General features: G+C 44.3%; 1 protein-coding gene across 8 annotated transcripts in view; it reads right to left on the bottom strand.

Moving 5' to 3' along the window:
- Stk35 (serine/threonine kinase 35) overlaps window positions 1-17,608 on the bottom strand; it is a 176,830-nt gene that overhangs the window by 114,488 nt on the left and 44,734 nt on the right. The gene's annotated exons all lie outside the window — the stretch shown is intronic.

Below are 17,608 nucleotides of genomic sequence, written 5' to 3' on the forward strand. Positions count from 1 at the left end.
TCCACAAGTTGCCATGCTCCTGGAGATCAACCCCAGCAGAGGCTGGTATGAGAAATCTGAACTCATCACCAAGTTTGGGACCCAGAAGAGGGGAGGAATCCTCTAAGAGACAGAGCAGGTTAGTGGTGGAGTATGTGTTAGAACCTAGATTCCTACTTCCCATCTCCATGTAGAGATGATACAGACAATTCAGAGAGGTCAAGTTACCAACCCAAAATCACATGGCAAGCAAAGCTAGGATTCTAGCTACATCTGTCTAGTCTAAGACAATCATAACATCCTTTGTGTACCCTTGTGGTTAGCAGGCGGAACTCCTTGGAGCCTTGAGTATCTGCAGAGGTATCTCAGAGGCCTCAGAAGAGAGGTGAAGGAGATGGTGAGCTCTCGAGAGGGGCTCTGCTACTTCACATTCAGCCACTGTATTTGGGTCTCATCAAGGAAAAAGAAAGACTAAGATGTCTTTGGAGAGACATATCCAGTGCTCTACACTGCTCTGGTGCAAACCCTGAGAGTCACAGAAGGGAGCCCAAGGTGCACAGTGGGCTCTGGAAGCGGGGGCTTCTACACCATTCCCCCAGTGGGTCTCCAAAGTTTGTCACTTGGTAATGGTGGTGGGGTAACATCCATGGAGTATCTACAAGCTAAACACCTCCCTACAATAGTACAAACCAGCATTTACTGAGCCCTGTGTGGTACTGTTCTGAGTGCTGCACACATAGCATTTTGCTTGGTCTGCACAGTAAATCCAGAACATAGGTACAGCTGTGCCTATGTATAGAGAGTTAACATCAGGCACAGAGGAAGAGGAAGTCGCTAGCAAGCAGCAGAAATCACCAGCACTGAGACAGGCTCCAGAGGCTCCATGCTTCATCACAGCCATGTGTTATCCTTTCCTTGGGCCCAGCTGTTCCCACACTCATATGACCAAGGCCTCAATTCCAGTGTTCCCAATAATCTCTCAAAGTCTGTTTTTAATCCAAGTACCCAAGAATCTAATAGGGACAAAAATGAGAGGCGATCTGTCAGTCAGGTATAGCTGGGTAATAAAACACCCCTAAATCTTAACGGGTTAAAACATAATTATTTCACATACTTATTTCCAACAGTTCTAGGGGCCTTCTAGGAAGTTCTGGTCTGGACAAGTTTTCTTGGGCTGGTCCAGGCTGGCTACCTATATCTGTCTGTTCTACTGGGGAGGGCTCACTTCTGGCTCATGTGACCTCTTACTCTCCCACAGAGCCAGATGTGGCTCCTTTACAGGACCTCAGTGTACAAGTCAAACCCGAGATTTCCAGGCCACCGCTTGCATTATGTTCACTATTGTCACAACTGGCCAAAGCAAAACCAGAGTCAGGGAAGACACCATTAAAGAGCACTGGTGGAGGAGAACAGTGTGTGATCTTTGTTAGCATTCACCAGCAGTAGGGACTGCTAAAGGTGGGTGTTGTGATGGTTGCTACTGGTCAGGTGGGAAAATTAAGGCATGGAGAAGGCAAGTGCGTCTCTGCACAGCATACAGGAAGACAGACAGAGCAGGGCTTTTCCAAACCCTGTGGAATCTCTAACCTTAGTCCACTGTTTAAGGAAGGCCAACGTTTTTTCTCTCTCTGATATACAACAAGCTGATCCAGTAATCTCTTGCAATAAGGAAAATGTAACAGTGAAACATTTGTTGTGCAGAATAAGTGAGTTCCATTTCCTGCACAGAGTGCTGACCTGGGATAATTGCCTTTATGCACAGAAAAATAAGAGAGGGACCTGAAAGCGCTTTCCTGAGCCCAGAAAGGTTGTCTTCTTTAAAAAATCAATTACCTATTCCCACTTCAGAGAAAACACTTCACAGATGCATTTTACATTCTAAGTAGAATCCAGCGCTTCTGGCTGAAATCTCCCTGAAAATTCTTTTCAGGGACTGAGAGGCCAAACAGGGGCCCCCAATTACCTCAGCTATTGACGTTTCAGGTGGCGGACGAAGTCTGGATAATGAACTGCTTTTTGCATCCAGAAGCAGATGGAAATGTACAATAAGTCTTGGATTTGGTTCCTCCTCCCCCTCCCTGGTCTGCTTTCCACCTGGGTGTCCTGACCTCCCCTGTCCTTGGTACACACTTGTGGGTGCAGAGAAGAGGCATCAAAGATACTCTTCCTCCAGGCCTGCCATGCCCGCGCTCTGCTGTCAGAAACTCAAGTCTGAGCTCTGTTCTGCCACTTTCTCCTTGTATGAAACTGACTAAGCACATCACGGAGTTGGATGCTTGTGACACTACTGTGGTGGACAGTTCCAAAGAACCAGGGAATTGTACTTTCTCTGCCAAGCGGAGAGCTACTCTAACCCCACCATTTGCCAGCTGGCTGACTTCCTGACTTTGTACCTTGGTTTTCTCACCCATAGAGGGGTTACTGCTACCCACAAAGCTCCCTTCCCTCACAGAGTCAATGCCAGTAGTGATGTTAGTGGCTGCCCGGTGCACTGGGAGACATAGGGTGCCCTTGCCCCCAGGTGGCATGGAGGAGTAGGCAGGAGGATAAGAGCAAGGGGGAGGCAGCTCCATCCTAACCCTGCTGGGTGCATTTGGAGTGGCCTGGGCTGGCTGAGTGGGGAGATGGGCACTCACGGTGGGGTGGAGGTGGGTGAGGCACAGTTGGGTGAAAGGCTTGGAGGTTTCACTGGTGCTGTAGTGGGAGTGGGACATGTCGGGCAGCCCTCATGCTACACCTCCAGGTGGAAGTGCCAAGATATTTCTGAAGGTGGAGGGGACTCTTGGCCTGGGCCACAGCCTCCTCATGAAGCATGGCTCTCCCTTTGCCCCATAGAGGTGGTCCCCAAGCAAGGTAGCTTCCCTTGGTCCACAACGTCCTCCATCACTGAGCCTCAGTTCCTCTATGTTTAAAATGAGGACAATGACATGTCCTTCAGAGGTGCTGTCGGGATGTGGGATGTGTACAGGAGGTGTGGCCATGACCCAGAAAGAGCTAAGTCAGTAACTCCTCCCTTGTCTCCATGGCCAGCCCACTAGCCTGTTTGGTGACTTCTCCTCCCTGCCACCTCATCTCTGGCCACTTCTCTCTCTGTGGCCCCTACCACAGCTGGTTCAATAGCCTCCAAGGTTACAGTGCTGGCTCCCAGCCCACCTCCCCACTTCTCCAGTGGCCTTCACCCCCAATCTATTTCTAACATATAAGCTGAGAGACCCTTGAAAAATAGAAGCCAGACCTTGTCACTCTGCTCAAAACCTTCCATAGCCTACTCCACTTGGAGGAAGAGGCAAAGATGTCACAGTGGCTACAGGCTACATGAGCTGCCGTCTCTGATGTCATCTCCTCTCTTCCTTTCCCAGGCCCACCCAGGCCTTCCTCTTAGGGTCTTGGAACTGCTCCTTCTCTCCCCAGCTACTGCCAGGTTCACAAACACTTTCTCCTGGTCCCTGCTCAAAGGCCACCTCTGCACAGAAGCCACTCTGACTCGAGGCCCACTTTATCCTGACTTCTCGGTTCTTAAAGTTCTCACGGGCTGATGTGCGTCTTTGTTTTTTCATACTTGTCTCCTTGCCCTGAATTCTAGGTGCCAACAGAGTAGAAATCGAAGTGATCTCAGCCCTCAGCAATTGGTGTGGGCATGGGCATGGCTCAGAGCGGACCCCGTGACTGTGATTGTAGCAATTGCTGAGCTTGGTGAGGGAGCAGGGCTCTTGCTGCGCATAGCTTCTTCATAATGCGGTGCATTATAGCATCATGACCCTGAGTTGCCCTGTGGGTGAGGGAGCCTAAGATGGCAGTATTGTGAGTCTCAGGCAGGAAAGGCCAGGAGGGCAGGTAGGTAGTGCCCCAAGGCAGTGCCTGGGTCACAGCATGTGCAGGTGCAGGCAAGGTGAGGATCCCTCCCAGGGCCCCCAATTCCTGGGTGGGGCTGGGGCCTTGGGGTCAGTGTCAGAGACACACCAGGGACCAGCTCCTCCCAGGCCCCAAATGCCATCCATGCCAGCTCTTTCAGAGCCAGTGGGCTGGCTGAATGGGTGGTGCATTCTGTCAGGGCAATTAGGAAGCACAAAGCTGAAGGGCTGGCAGCTGGGACGTGGCCTGGGCAAGCTTCTCAGGGCGAGCACAGGAGAGAGGCCTGGAGCCCGTGTTGTCCACAGTGGCAAGTTATGTAATGTGTTGATGCCACAAGTGGCATCCACCCAGAGCTCTGCTGCTCCCTAGGAAATGAGTCTCAGGAGGATGATCCAGATGGCCGGATGCTTCTCAGCCTGCCCAGCACACGCACACACGCACACCAGCACTCATGAGCACGCATTCGCGCACACCACTGTCCATAGGAAAGCCGAATCTGGTTCTAGAGCCACACATTCAAGAATTCTTTATTGAGTACCTACTATGCAGCTGGGAATGGCAGAAAAAAATGACAAAAGTGGCAGTTCTTGGGGCACTGGCAGCGAAGGGGAGATACGTGTGGTATAGGTGGTATACTAGATGGCAATGTGTGCTCTGGAGGAAAATGAAAACCAAGCAGTCAAGAGGATGGGAGGGAGTGTGGGCTGGCAGGCATCAGGGCAGGGGCGGGGGTGGGGGGGGGAAGCATTTTGGCAGAATGGATAGGTACAAAGGAGGAATGTGTAGGCTCCAAATAACACAAAAGCTCGTGGGGCTGGGATGGTGTGAGTGAGTGAGTACAGGACTGTAGATGAATAGGAGGGGCCTTTGTCCTCCTGCTCAGGACTTCCGTGTCACCCTCAATGCAAGGGATGCATGGCAAGGTGTCAGCAAACAGATGGAAAGGCAAGTGAGGCTGGGCCATGTACAGTGCGGCGGTTGTGTCTGTTATGACACAGAGCAGGATCCTGGCACCTCTTGAGGCCACAGCAAGGAGTTAGTTCATCTGCAGTCTACACTGTTGATGCCTGCCCAGCTGTGCTTCAGCTCCCTGCACCTCGCCTATGTCTCCTTTCTGAGATCCACCAAAGGTGGCTCTGGGAGGCATGAGGCAGGAGGAGATACCCTCTGCCCTCAGCTGCCCAGGCCACAAGGGTAGGAGGGGACCAGGCAATGACCTGGCAGGCTAAGGTCCTCGCCCCTTCCACCTTTTCATTTAAGTATTTATTTTTGTTGTTATTGTTGTGTAGCCCAGGCTGGGCTCAGACTCCAGGCAGTTCTTCTGCCTCAGCCTCCTGAGTGCTGGGATTACCAGTGCATGCCTTCCCAGCTGGCTTCATTTGCATATTTTCATATTGACCAAGAAGTTAAAACAATCACACAATGAAGACCCACATGACTGCCACTGATGCTCTCCAGTTGTTAGCATTTTGTGACATTTGTGTTTCCTTCTCTCCCTTACCTTCTAGACAGATGACTGACAGACAGACAGACTTATATAAGAGGTATAGGTATATATAATACTTTACTTCAAAATACAATTGTATACATCCAAGCAAGGACATTCTCCTATACAACAAAAATACTGAAATCATCAAGTCATTATGACACACTATTGTCAAGACTCCCAATGCCCCCAAATGTCTTGGTGATGCCTGACACTGTTTTATTTTTACTGTATTCAGGGCAAGGATTGACTTTTACCCAGGATGAGATTCCTTCAGTATCTGATCAGAATGGCTAGGTTCAGCTGCACCATCCTCCTGCCTTTTTTCCTTCCATGACATTGACATTTGAAAAGAGAGGCAGCCCATTGTCTTGTAAAATACTGCCTTGATTTGCGCATACCTAATTGTTTCCTCATGATTAGTTTCTGGCTAACCATTCTGGGCAGTCACCTCAAAGAGGTGACATTGCGCCCTCCTGACTGCTGTTATATAAGGAGGGCGCCTTGCCAATACATTCTATCACTGGAGATGCCACGTGTGATCATCTGATTATAGTGCATCCATTATAACGTGGACTCCTTTTATAAATAATAACTCATCTGTGTGATGGATTATGATATTTGAGACACGAATGTCTTGCTCCCTTGTAAGTTTTCACAGAATGGTTTTAGTAGATGTTGATACCTTGTCTGAATCAATTAGTGCACTCGTGGCTACAAAAGATATTTTTCTAATTTTATGGTTCTTCCTACACAATTCTGTAAAGTTTTCCCCTTCTTCTTTTCCTTGCTTTTTAGAGTACTATCACACACATACAAACTTTTAAAGTATTATTACTCAGTGCATTACAAACTCTTCTTTTTGATGTTCAAACTGTTCCAAATTGGCTCGGGAGAGACCTTTCAGGCTGACTTACCTTAAAATTTTTGTTTTTATTGAGGCATAGCTGACATACAACACAGTGCCTATATCTGAAGGGTAGAACTTAATAAGGTTTGACATATCCCACACCCATGAAGACATGACTGCATTTGAGAGAAGGAACATAGCCAGCACAGCCCAGGTCTCCATGTCCATCCTGGTAATTCTCCTTCCAGCCCTTCCCAGCCCTCCAGCAAACACTGATCTCCCTTCTGTTCCTGTAGATAAGTCTGCATTTTCCGGAGTTTTATAGAAACAGAATCACACAGTTAGTACTCTGTGAATCTAGTTCCTTTCACTCAGCACAATTGCTTGGATGTCACTGTGTGTTACTGTGTGCATCCTTTTTGCTGCTGAGGCACACATTTACTGTATGGGCACACCCGAACATGTTTATTCATGCTGATTAGCTGAATGACATCTGGGTTATTGTTAACTTGAGGCTACCACAAATAAAGCTGTCATGAACATCTGTATAAATCTTTGTAGGGACACAGGCTTCCTTCACTCTTGAGGGAATGCCTAGAAGTGAAATGTCTGGATTGAGTTTTAAGAAACGGACAGTGTATTTCTGAAATGGTTATAACATTTTCTTCCTACCAGCAAGGGATAATTCCAGTTCTTCCATATATTTCCAAGTATTAGCACGGTATTTATATATTAATCACAGTGTTTGTGGTGTGGTAGTTTCTTACTGGGGCATTAATTTTCAAATTTAAATTTTAAAATTTTAAATATAATTTTCCTTAAAGGCAAAAAAATGGTGCGGGTGTCTTTTTCATGGGTTTGTGTTTCTTGATAAAATGTCTATTCAAATCTCTTTCCAATTTGAGAGAAGAGAGTACTTACAGCTCAATTTTTAGAGTTCTTCGTATTTTGGATACAAATGTTTATTTATCTCTATATATTCTTTAGAAGGAGTTTTTCCTATATTTTATCTCTCCACTCTTGTAGTGGATCTTAAGATATTAAATTTTTTGTTTTTATTGAGGCATAGCTGACATATAACACAGTGCCTATATCTGAAGGGTAGAACTTAATAAGGTTTGACATATCCCACACCCATGAAAGACATGATTCTATACATCCATTTCCTCTTTTTATAAATAATGCTTTTGATGTCATAACTAAGAGATACTTGCTTAATCTCATGCTATAAAAACTTTCCCCTGGAAGTTTTATCAATTTGGGGCTTTATATTTGGGTCAACAGTCTACTATTGATTTAATTTTTATATAGAGAGATAAATTGAAGTTTTTAAAATATATTGTTATCTGGTCATGCCAGCCTGTTTGTTAAAAGGCTGCTCTTTCACACTGCATTGCTTTTCTACCTTGTCAGAACTCAGTCATCCATATATGGGTGGGTCTATGTTTTGGACACTGTCTTCTGCTCTATTGATCTACATATATATCTTTAGGCTGGTACCATACTGTTCTGATGAATGCTGCTTCACAGGTAGCATTAGTCCTTTAATTTTGGTCTTTGCCAAAGCTGTTTTGTCCATTTTAGGTAGAGAGAATTGCCGTATTAAAATACTGAATTTCCCCCTTATTCATGGGAGCTATGTTTTATAGTGTCTCCATGAGCAATGATTTAGCAAATACTGAGCCACTCTTCCTAAGAGAAATAGTGTTAGGTTCCTACGAGCCTGTGATGACAGGTTCATGAACTGATCAATGTTATTTTAATTTATGTTTGCTTCTGTTGAAGGACCTTATGTAATATCTATTGTGATTCATTCACATTGAATTCACAAGCAACAGCACTGTAACTCATGCGTGAACAAAGCTTATCTAACATGGGTGTTTTCTCTGTGAGGTTCATGGCAGCCAGCTTGCATGAGGCAGCACTTCGGCACCATGCCTGGGGACTTATTTATTTAGCACCTAGACACAGTTTTGCTATGTAGTCCAGGCTGACCCCGAACTCATTTTGTAGCCTAGGCTGATCTCAAACTTGAAACAATCCTCCTATCTCAACATTCTTAGTGCTGGGATTACAGGTATGTCACCATGGCCAGTTTGGGTACCAATTTAAAACAACCAATAAGAAGCATAAATGTAAAAACCATGGCTCTAAAGACTGAAAGGGATGCTTATTTATTATATGAGAGCTGGAATAAAAAGGTAAGGAGTTACCTTATTTGCTACTGTGTGGTAAAGTGTGCATCAGGCCACTAAAATTGCCACTGTGTGGTAAAGTGTGCATCAGGCCACTAAAATACTTTCTGCCCTGCACATGTCCACTGCAACAGGGCCACAGTTGCTGATTTGGGGATTACAAGTAAATTTTCCTTCAGCAATGTTTTCTCCAGATCTGTGAGGTATACCAAAGATATTTTGATTGGGTTACATTAAATCTGTATAGCAGTTTTGGGAGTGTGACCTTTTTCACTATGTTGGTTCTTCTTACCCAAGAGCAAGGGATATCTTTCCATTTTCTGATATCCTTTTCGATCTCCTTTTTTTTTTTTTTTTTTTTTGGTTTTTGAGACAGGGTCTCTCTGTGCAGTTCAGGCTGGTCTTGAACTCACAATGATCCTCCTGCCTCAGCCTCTGGAGTGTTGGGATTACAGGTGTGAGCCACCACATCTGGCTTGAGCTCGATCTCCTCTTTTACCACACAGATCTTTTATATCCTTTATAAGATTGATTCCTAAGTATTTCATTTTTTTTAGATGCTATGGTGAAGGGTGTGGTTTCCCTAATTTCTCTCTTTCTGCATTTGTCACCTGCGTACAGGAACACTATTGATTTTTGTATGTTGACTTCAAGAGCCACATTATTGAACTTAAATCTATATGTTTGTGAAGTTTTTGGGGTCTTCTATGTAGAATACCATATCATCTGCAAATAATAATTTTACTTCTTCTTTTCCTATCTTTATTCTTTTTATTTTTTTCTTGTCTAATTGCTCTGGTTAATGTTTCCAGAACTATATTGAATAGAAGTGGTGATAATGGATATTCTTGTCTTGTTTCTGATTTTAGAGTGAAAGCTTTCAGCTTCTAACCATTTAATATGATGTTAGCTGTTGGTTTGTCATAGATAGCTTTTATCAGACTGAGATAAAGATAATCGATTGCAATTTTCTAGAGAGTTTTTAATCATAAATGGGTGTTGGACTTTGTCAATATTCTTTAAAGAACTAGGATTAGAGGTCCCATTCAACCCAGCGATACCCCTTCTGGATATCTTCCCAGAAGAAACAAATATCATACCACAGCAATATATGTGCACCCATGTTTAATCAGCACAATTTGTAATAACTAACTTTTAGAAACAACCCAAATGTCCATCAACCAAGGAATGGATAAAAAAGATTTTTTTAATATAATGTAGTACTACTTAGCCATAAATAAGGACAAATTGGAGACTTTTTATAGGTAAATGGATGCAACTTGAGATCATACTCATAAGTGAAATAAATCAGACCCATATGTTTAAACACTGTACTGTCTCACTAGTGTGAGAAATTGATAAGTACCAAAATGGACAATAGATATTGTGAATTGGGAAGAAACTGTTCAAAAGAGAAGACAAACTGTGATAGGGAAAAGGGAAAGGAAGAAAGGAAAAAATATATATATATACACAACACAGTTAAGATTGTTATATAGCTAGTTTCTCTGACTTTGTTGAGAAGAAAGGTTTGTGCTAATATTGTTTGGACAAGATATCATGCCAATACCTTGTACTCAGTCTGAATAACTAGTACAAAGACAACGATATGCAATGAAATTAACTATTGTTACTCTCATATTGCCTTGTTTTGAAAGTGTTATTTTTGTTTTCTCATTAAAATAAAAACAATTTTAAAAAGTGTTTTACAGTGTTTACTTTTCAGATCTTTCATATCTTTTGCCAGATTTATCCTTATGTAGTTCATATTTTTGATAATGTAAGTGCTATTATTTTATTTCCAGTATTTCAACTCACAATTAGTTCTTGCTAACATACAGACATAATGATTGCTGTATATTGATCTTGTATCCAGCAACCTTGCTAAACTCAATTCTAGTAGTTGCATTTGTAGATTCCATGGGATTTCCACATCAATGACTATGTCATCTGTAAATAAAGGGCAGTTTTACTTGTCTCATGACTTTTATTTCTTTAATTTTCTTTTTGGCCTGATTTTATTAGCTAGAAACTAGTACAGTGTTGAATGGTAACAGTGGACAGTGTCTTTTTCCTGATGTTAGAAGGAAGGTACAGCCTTTTATTGGTATATGTGACGTTTATCAGGCCTGGTGGCGTGTTATGACTTGAATCTAGAGGCACTCCTCTAAAGCTTTACAGAGGTGGCTGGATCCAGGGTTTGTGATGCTGATATCAAAGATGTAAGGCTTGGATTGATTTATGGTGCAATGCTAGTATTGAAACTGCTCCATCCTGGGTGTGAACATTACCCACTCTACAGGTGAGTCGCTAGGATAGGATTTAAGGGACAGAATGAAGGCTTCTATTTCTCACTTGCTACCTTCTGTCTGCCATGAACTGTTTCTCCTCTGTGATGCCTCTTTGTCATGCTACCCTGGCTTAGAGTCAGCCAACTGTGAATTGAAATCTCTACAAACTGTGAGGCACAATAAGTCTTTTCTCCTTTAATTTTGGGTATTGAGTATTTTGAGTCAGCAACAAGTAAAGTAACCAAGATTACAGTATGAACTTGTAATCTCAGGTAGTTGGAAGGCCGAGTCAGAAGGATGGCAGGTTCATGGCTAGCCTGGAATACTTAAGGAGACCCTGCCTTAAAATAAAAAGATCTAGGATGTAGATCAGGGTAGAACACCCCTGAGTTTAAGCCCCAGTATCAGACACACATGAAAGGAATGGTATTGTAGTGTTGTCATAAATACTTGAGAAAGCATAAACTTAGAAGGGGTTCAAACCTCTCTGGAAAAGCAGAGAAGACAGAAGTTGGATGTTCAGCCAAGCTAGGGGTGGTCTGAAGCTACTGATGAATTATAAGCAGCCCTCCAGACAGAGCACATGTGAATGATCAGGCCTTCAGCAACCAGTGTTACTGGCATGCAGTATCATGAGCATGCAGCAGAGCATGGACACTGGCAGGGACAGGAGGCCTTCAAATGACCTGAGCTGCATATGGGATTGGTACACAAGACTCCAGGTCATGGGCAACCACGTGGACGAGAACTACCCAAAGGATACTCCAGGCTTGTCCTGTGAGGCTGTAGGCAGATCACACTCTGGGCCCTTGGGCTAGGTAAGATCTGCTGCACGACCCTTTTCCTCCCACGTCTTTCTAGCATCCTTCAGTGAGAGCTTACAATGATGCTCAATTTAAAGGGGAAATACTTAAAGGAATTCTACTGCTTACCACAAAGTATGTATTGAAGATGCACGTGGAAGTGAGATGAAATAAATAACTGACCCAGATGGGCAGGCTTGTTGTTCTAACTGCTTTCCAAAGCTGGCTGGCAAGACTTGGGATAGGTGTGTGTGTGTGTGTGTGTGTTGAGGGTCTCTCTGGAACACCCTCAGAAGCAAGTTTAGGGCCCTCAGAACAGAGAACTGGCTAGGTTCCGGGGTGCAGGCAACTGGCCCAGCTCTGCAGGCATCCATGGCTAATGATCTTTTGTTCGCAGATTAGTGTTTATTTGATGACCCAGAAAACCACAGCTCTAGTTTCCTATGCTAGAATTGGGTGGCCTCTTCTCTCAGTACCCATCTGGGGTCTGGATGAGCTATCTGTCCAGGATTATGAACATAGATACCTATAGCTGGCATCTCACCCGCAAGTGGGGTTTAGACACCATATCTCCGTGCCCTTTAGATCCATTTTTCCTGGAATGCAAGCCCTCAGAGTCTGACCTCTACATTTCCCACAACTGACTCCATTGATGGTCTCATCTCTTCCAATGTCCGCATCCTATGACCAGAGCACAGCACACACTGGGGCCTTGGGGGATAATCATTTATTCAATTAGTGAATACAGGTTTGCACATATTTGTCCTTGAAACCCAATGCCCAACAGAGGAGCACTCACTGAATGCTCAGGAAGGAAAAAAGCAAAATACACATAAGAAGTTTTGTGGACCCACTAAAGGAATCAGAGCTTTTCTCCCAGTGTTCAAAGAATTTCATATATATTAATTCATTTAGTCCTTAGATAATCCTGTAGTGGTGTTCTCATCTTCTTCTACATCTTAGAGAGGAAAACTATGGAGTCCAGAAGAAATAGTAAAACTAGGATTCTAACTCAGGCCTTGTCACACATTTGATAAAGTCATGCTGGTTCCTCCCTGGCTAGAAGGAAAACCTAATTTAGTTATTTTTTTCTTCTCCCCCACAAGCAAAACGAAACAAAACAAGGCAAAACAACTACTCTGTCACATCGAGAGACCCCCTGGATCATTCTAATAAAGATTAGCTGCTACAATTAATAATGACCTTGCAGACCTAGGTTGTTTTGTTTCTGTCTCCTTTCAATCTTAATACTGAGAGACCATTGGGCCTCTTACTTCTAGCTTTCTTAACACCAGATGTAGCCATGTAACTAAGTTTTAGTCAGCAAGGCACTAGTGGAAGTGTATTGTGTGTCTTAACAGAAATTTCCTTAAAAATAAGGGTCAGGGTCTCTCCTTTCTCCCTTTTTGCTGCTATCTGGGATGCAGATGAAATGCCTAGCCCCAGCAGCCATCCGCAATCAGCAGGTGACCTTTAAAATGAAGTTACTGGCTAGGATAAGGAGATGGGGCCCTTGCTGTAGTAGTCCTTCTCTCTCATTTTATTTCAAGGGAAGGAGAAACCAGATTCTCTCTTGTTCTTCTAGGATCTCTAGTTTCTGCAGCAGTACCTAATCCTCACAGACACTGACGGAAGTTTTTATCCTCATTTTATGTATAAGAAGGCTGAACCCTAAAACAGCACAGCAATTTGATTCGAACCCAGGCAACCTCACAGTTGAGCCTGTGTTGGGAACCACTGACTGGCAGGCACCTCCCAGCAGAAGGTTAATTCTATGTGCTGGGCGGTGGGTAAACCTAGCTGGAGGCAGCTGGGCTGTGAGAATGTGGGAACTGGAAATGCACAGGTTTTGGCAGTGTCCTTGCTCTGCTGGCTGGGCAACTGCTCTCTGTGTTCTTACCACAGTCAAGTTGTCTGGGCCTAGGCCCTACAGCATTTTTGGCAGGGGACCCAGACCATGGTTATTAAATTCTTCATATTCTGGTCTACCCTCAAGGAACAAGTAGACCAAGCAGGAGCAATTATTTAAGGCTTTTGCAAGGGGAAGTGATTCCAGTTCCATTTGAAAAAGGATGGCACAGCTAAGTCCTACAAAAGGAAATCAGCAAAAGGGAATCTGCAAAGATGACCTTGGTACTATTCCTCTAAGTGGCCTCTATTTTTCCTCAAATATTAAAACTGGGAGACATTGGTAGATGTTCAATATGGATGCATCAGAAATCCAAAAAGTTTGAGAAATAGCTCTTATTACAGGAGTTTGACTCTTGATCATGGATTGGGTCATTCTGGGAAGGAGATAAAAGACACATTCCTTATTATTTGAACTTAGAGCCCTTGAATTTGAGAAGAATTTCACAGGATATCTTTCTCCTTTAAAAAGACTATCAAATATAGCACTTATGGATAACTTACAGTATGTCAAACACTGTTTTGCAAAATATGTATACCATCTCATTAATTCTCAGAAAAATCCATCAAGTGGTACTGTTGCCATTTTAAAGATGAAGAAACTGAGCCGGGCGTGGTGGCTCATGCCTGTATCCCAGCACTCGGGAGGCTGAGGCAGGAGGATCATTGCAAGTTCGAGACCAGCCTGGGCTACAAAGTGAGCTCAAGGCCAGCCTGAACTGCAGAGAGAGACCCTGTCTCAAACAGACAAAAAAAAAAGATGAAGAAACTGAAGTTCAGAGTAACATGTCTAGGATCACAAGACTAAGAAGTACAGAGCAGTAATACAAACTCTTCTGATCTCAGAATCTACATTATTAGGCCCAGAGAGACAGCTTGTCATATCTCACAGCTAACAAGAGGCCTTGGGGGATCTCAATATGGGAATCTTGATTCCTGTTGCAGTTGTATTTTCACACTTTGCTGCTTTTAGACTCATGACTGTGTCAGATGGTGGGTGCCCTGCTCTATTTCCCTCATCCATACCAGAGGCCACCTGGAAAAGAAGTCTCTGAGCCTGATCCTGCCCATCACTCACATACACAAGGCCTCTTTCACCCCTACAGACCTGATATGGGACCAAGTCCCTGACCCAGCGCTGTTCACCATAGGGTACAGACTCTGCTCACAGGAGCCCTGGATCACTGTAATGCGTGGTTTTATGTTGCAGAATAGAATCCTATCCTGTAGCACTCTGGTGAAAGTTAGATGAAATCCAAATGTCAGCGTCCATAAATGAAGTTCTACAGGCCACAGTCACTCATTGTTTGCATATTCTTTATGGCTGCTGTAGTCCAGCAGCAGCAGCAGAGCGAAGTAGCTACAAGGGGCCCAGGGCCTGCAAAGCCTAAAATATTTATGCTTGGGCCCTTGACAGAAAAAGTTTGCTAATTCTTGATCCAGATGAAAGAAGTCGAACTCTAGTAATATCATTATCCAAATCTGATGACTTCCTTCTCCAGTAGCTGCTTTCATCTCTGCTTCTTAGGGGGCTGTCAGGAATGAAGCGGCCTGGGAATAAGCCTCAGGATTGGAGAGAGATGCATGCCAAGCATGAGCTGGGCCAGGGCTCCTGTCCTCTGCCCTAGGGGACTCCAAGTAAGTTCCGTCCATTGAGCCATGGGATATGCTCTGGTTGAATTGGCTCTCATCCATCTACTTGAAGACTTATCTATACCTCTCTGTAGAGATTATGTATACACATGTGTATATATATTATACATGTGTGCATAATATCTAAAACTTTCTGCTAGTGAAAAATGCCACAAAGAAGTGTGTGAAAGGGGTAATAATGATAGGAGGCATTTCAGAGGCTCTAGAGAAGGTCTTTCAGGTGCTAACCTGTCTGAAGCAGTGAAGTACTGACACATTTCAGGCAGTGCAAATGCGCTGGGATACAACTATGTCCTGTACAAGAAAGCCAAGATGGCTTGGGGGCAGAACCAGGGTGTGGAGGTGGCTATTGGGTAGCAAGCGAGCCTGAAGAGTAAGCAGGAACAGATGGAGAACAATCACAGGCCAAGGCCAATCCAGGTGATATTTAAAAGCAGTGGAAGTCTGCAGAGTAGCTTGAGTTACAGCATGATCTGTTCTATATGTTTCAAAGAAAATCTCTGGAGACTGGACCATTGGACCTCCTGTGGGCCCTCAGGCAGGGTTGCCCTGAAGCAAAGACCTCTGGGAGGTTCAGAAGCAGCAACACTCTAGTTGGAAAAAGCTATCACAAGCTGCTACCTCTGAACACTGCCCAGATAAGCAGGCTGCAGTCAGGTAGAGAAAGGCAAGGCACGGGTCAGACAGAGCAGTGGCTCAGGGTGGTCCTTCAGACTTTCTCTCTAGAAAGTCGGTCTCTCTGTTACCTCCGTCCTTGTCTCCTCTGGGTACCACGGCCCCCCAGTTCCCTCTCCTCAGCCCAGTTACCATGCTAATGATCCTCTTCTGGGCCAAGGGCTCCTGGCTGACATGGAGTAGGTGGCTGGGGCTGGAAGGACACCTGGGAGTATGCTGGATGGGAATTCATAAGGGCCACTCTACTAACATGAACACGGGCTTGTTGTTTCTAGATCTTCCCTTTGAGAGTCTGGATACCTCTTGTCCTCATGGAGCCTAGTATTCAACTAAGTCATAGCCCATGATGGTTCCACATCACCCAGACCCAAACACAACACTGTGAGCTCCTTCAAGTTGCTTCACTTTGGAGCCCTGCCCTACCTGGAACAAGGGTGGGTGCCTGGAATACGGGTGGGTGTAAACACTCCCTGGAGGATGCCCACCATCCTATGGCCTGGATAGTCATTACTGTGGATGAATTTAGTTAAGAAGGCAATCTGCCTCAAGGCTGATCCACAGTGGACAGTGTACATTAACACTGTTAGGCACAGGCTGTCCCAAATACTGGCTTGATTAATCAGTGCCTGAACTGACAGTGTGAAATACGGATGAGCTATTCTCCCCGATTCACCATTACTACTGCAATGGAGCAGACATCTACAAGCTGTGGCCACTTTATACCCACCAGTTTGACTAATGAGAGTACTGTTGGTGGGAATGTACAGTGGAGAAAACGTGGCCAAAAAACCAAAAGTGACCAGGGCTAGAAATATAGCTCAGTGGCACAGTGCCTATCTGGCAAGCGTGAGATCCTGAGTTCAGTGTCCTGGGATAGAACTGTCTCCTGTGCAAGAAAGCCAAGATGTATGAGTTCAATGCCCCCCACCCAAAGTGACCAGGTAACTCAGCAATTCTACTGGCTGGTATATATACCCAAGAAAATAAAAAAAGTAAGTCCACAAAATCTTATAGACAAATGTTTACACCAAAATAACTCAATAGCCAAGAAGTGCACAGTCCAAATGACCATCAAATGATGGACAAAGTGTGATATATTCATACAATGTAATATTAAGCAATAAAAAGGAATGAAAACTGGGTATGGTAGCACATGCCTGCAATCTCAGCACTCAGGAGGCTGAGGCAGGATCTCCTCAAGTTTGAGGCCAGCCTGGGCTACACAGTTGAGTTCAAGTCCAGCCTGAACTAATAGCAAGACCATCTCAGTAACATTGTAACTAAATGAAGGAATCCAGCCATAAAAGGTCACATGTTTTATGATTCTATTTATAGGCAAAGTCCCAAACTGGCAAGTCTACAGAGACGCAAAGGTATCAGAGGTTGGAGGAGCTGTGAGAGAGTACGTAGGATTGGTGGGGGCCCATGTCAGAGGGATCTGCTAATGAATACGTGTTTAATGGGTGAGAAAAACATTTTATAGAGCAACTAGAGGATACAACATGCAATATAGTAACTATTGTAAATTCCTAAAGAAGAAAAATGTGTTGTAATGGTCGCTCAGCTGAATTGTACATTTCTAGAGTGACCTAGCCCAATAACCCTGTTAACCTGAAACCAAACGTGTCCTCTTCAAGACCCAGGTTACTGTCCAGGTTAAGGGCATATTTCTTTGCAGGAAGCAAAGCAGCCCCTGGACTCCAAACCTCAGCCTGGGAATGTAGCTCGCTTACTCCAGGATTAAGCAGGAAGCCTGTCTTATCTTTGTCTCTGGCTAACACATTCCTAAGTCCTGACTCCATCCTTCTGTGCTTTCATTTTCCGGGGCTCAGTCTCTCTTCTCAGGAAAGGACTGGAATTGAGGGACAGCAGGGCACCTCCACATCAAATGTCAACCCTCCCACACAGGCAGGCTT

The sequence above is a fragment of the Cavia porcellus genome, unplaced genomic scaffold, assembly GCF_034190915.1.
Source record: "Cavia porcellus strain 051 isolate PalLab524CR breed Dunkin Hartley unplaced genomic scaffold, mCavPor4.1 scaffold_5, whole genome shotgun sequence".
Lineage (NCBI taxonomy): Eukaryota > Metazoa > Chordata > Mammalia > Rodentia > Caviidae > Cavia > Cavia porcellus.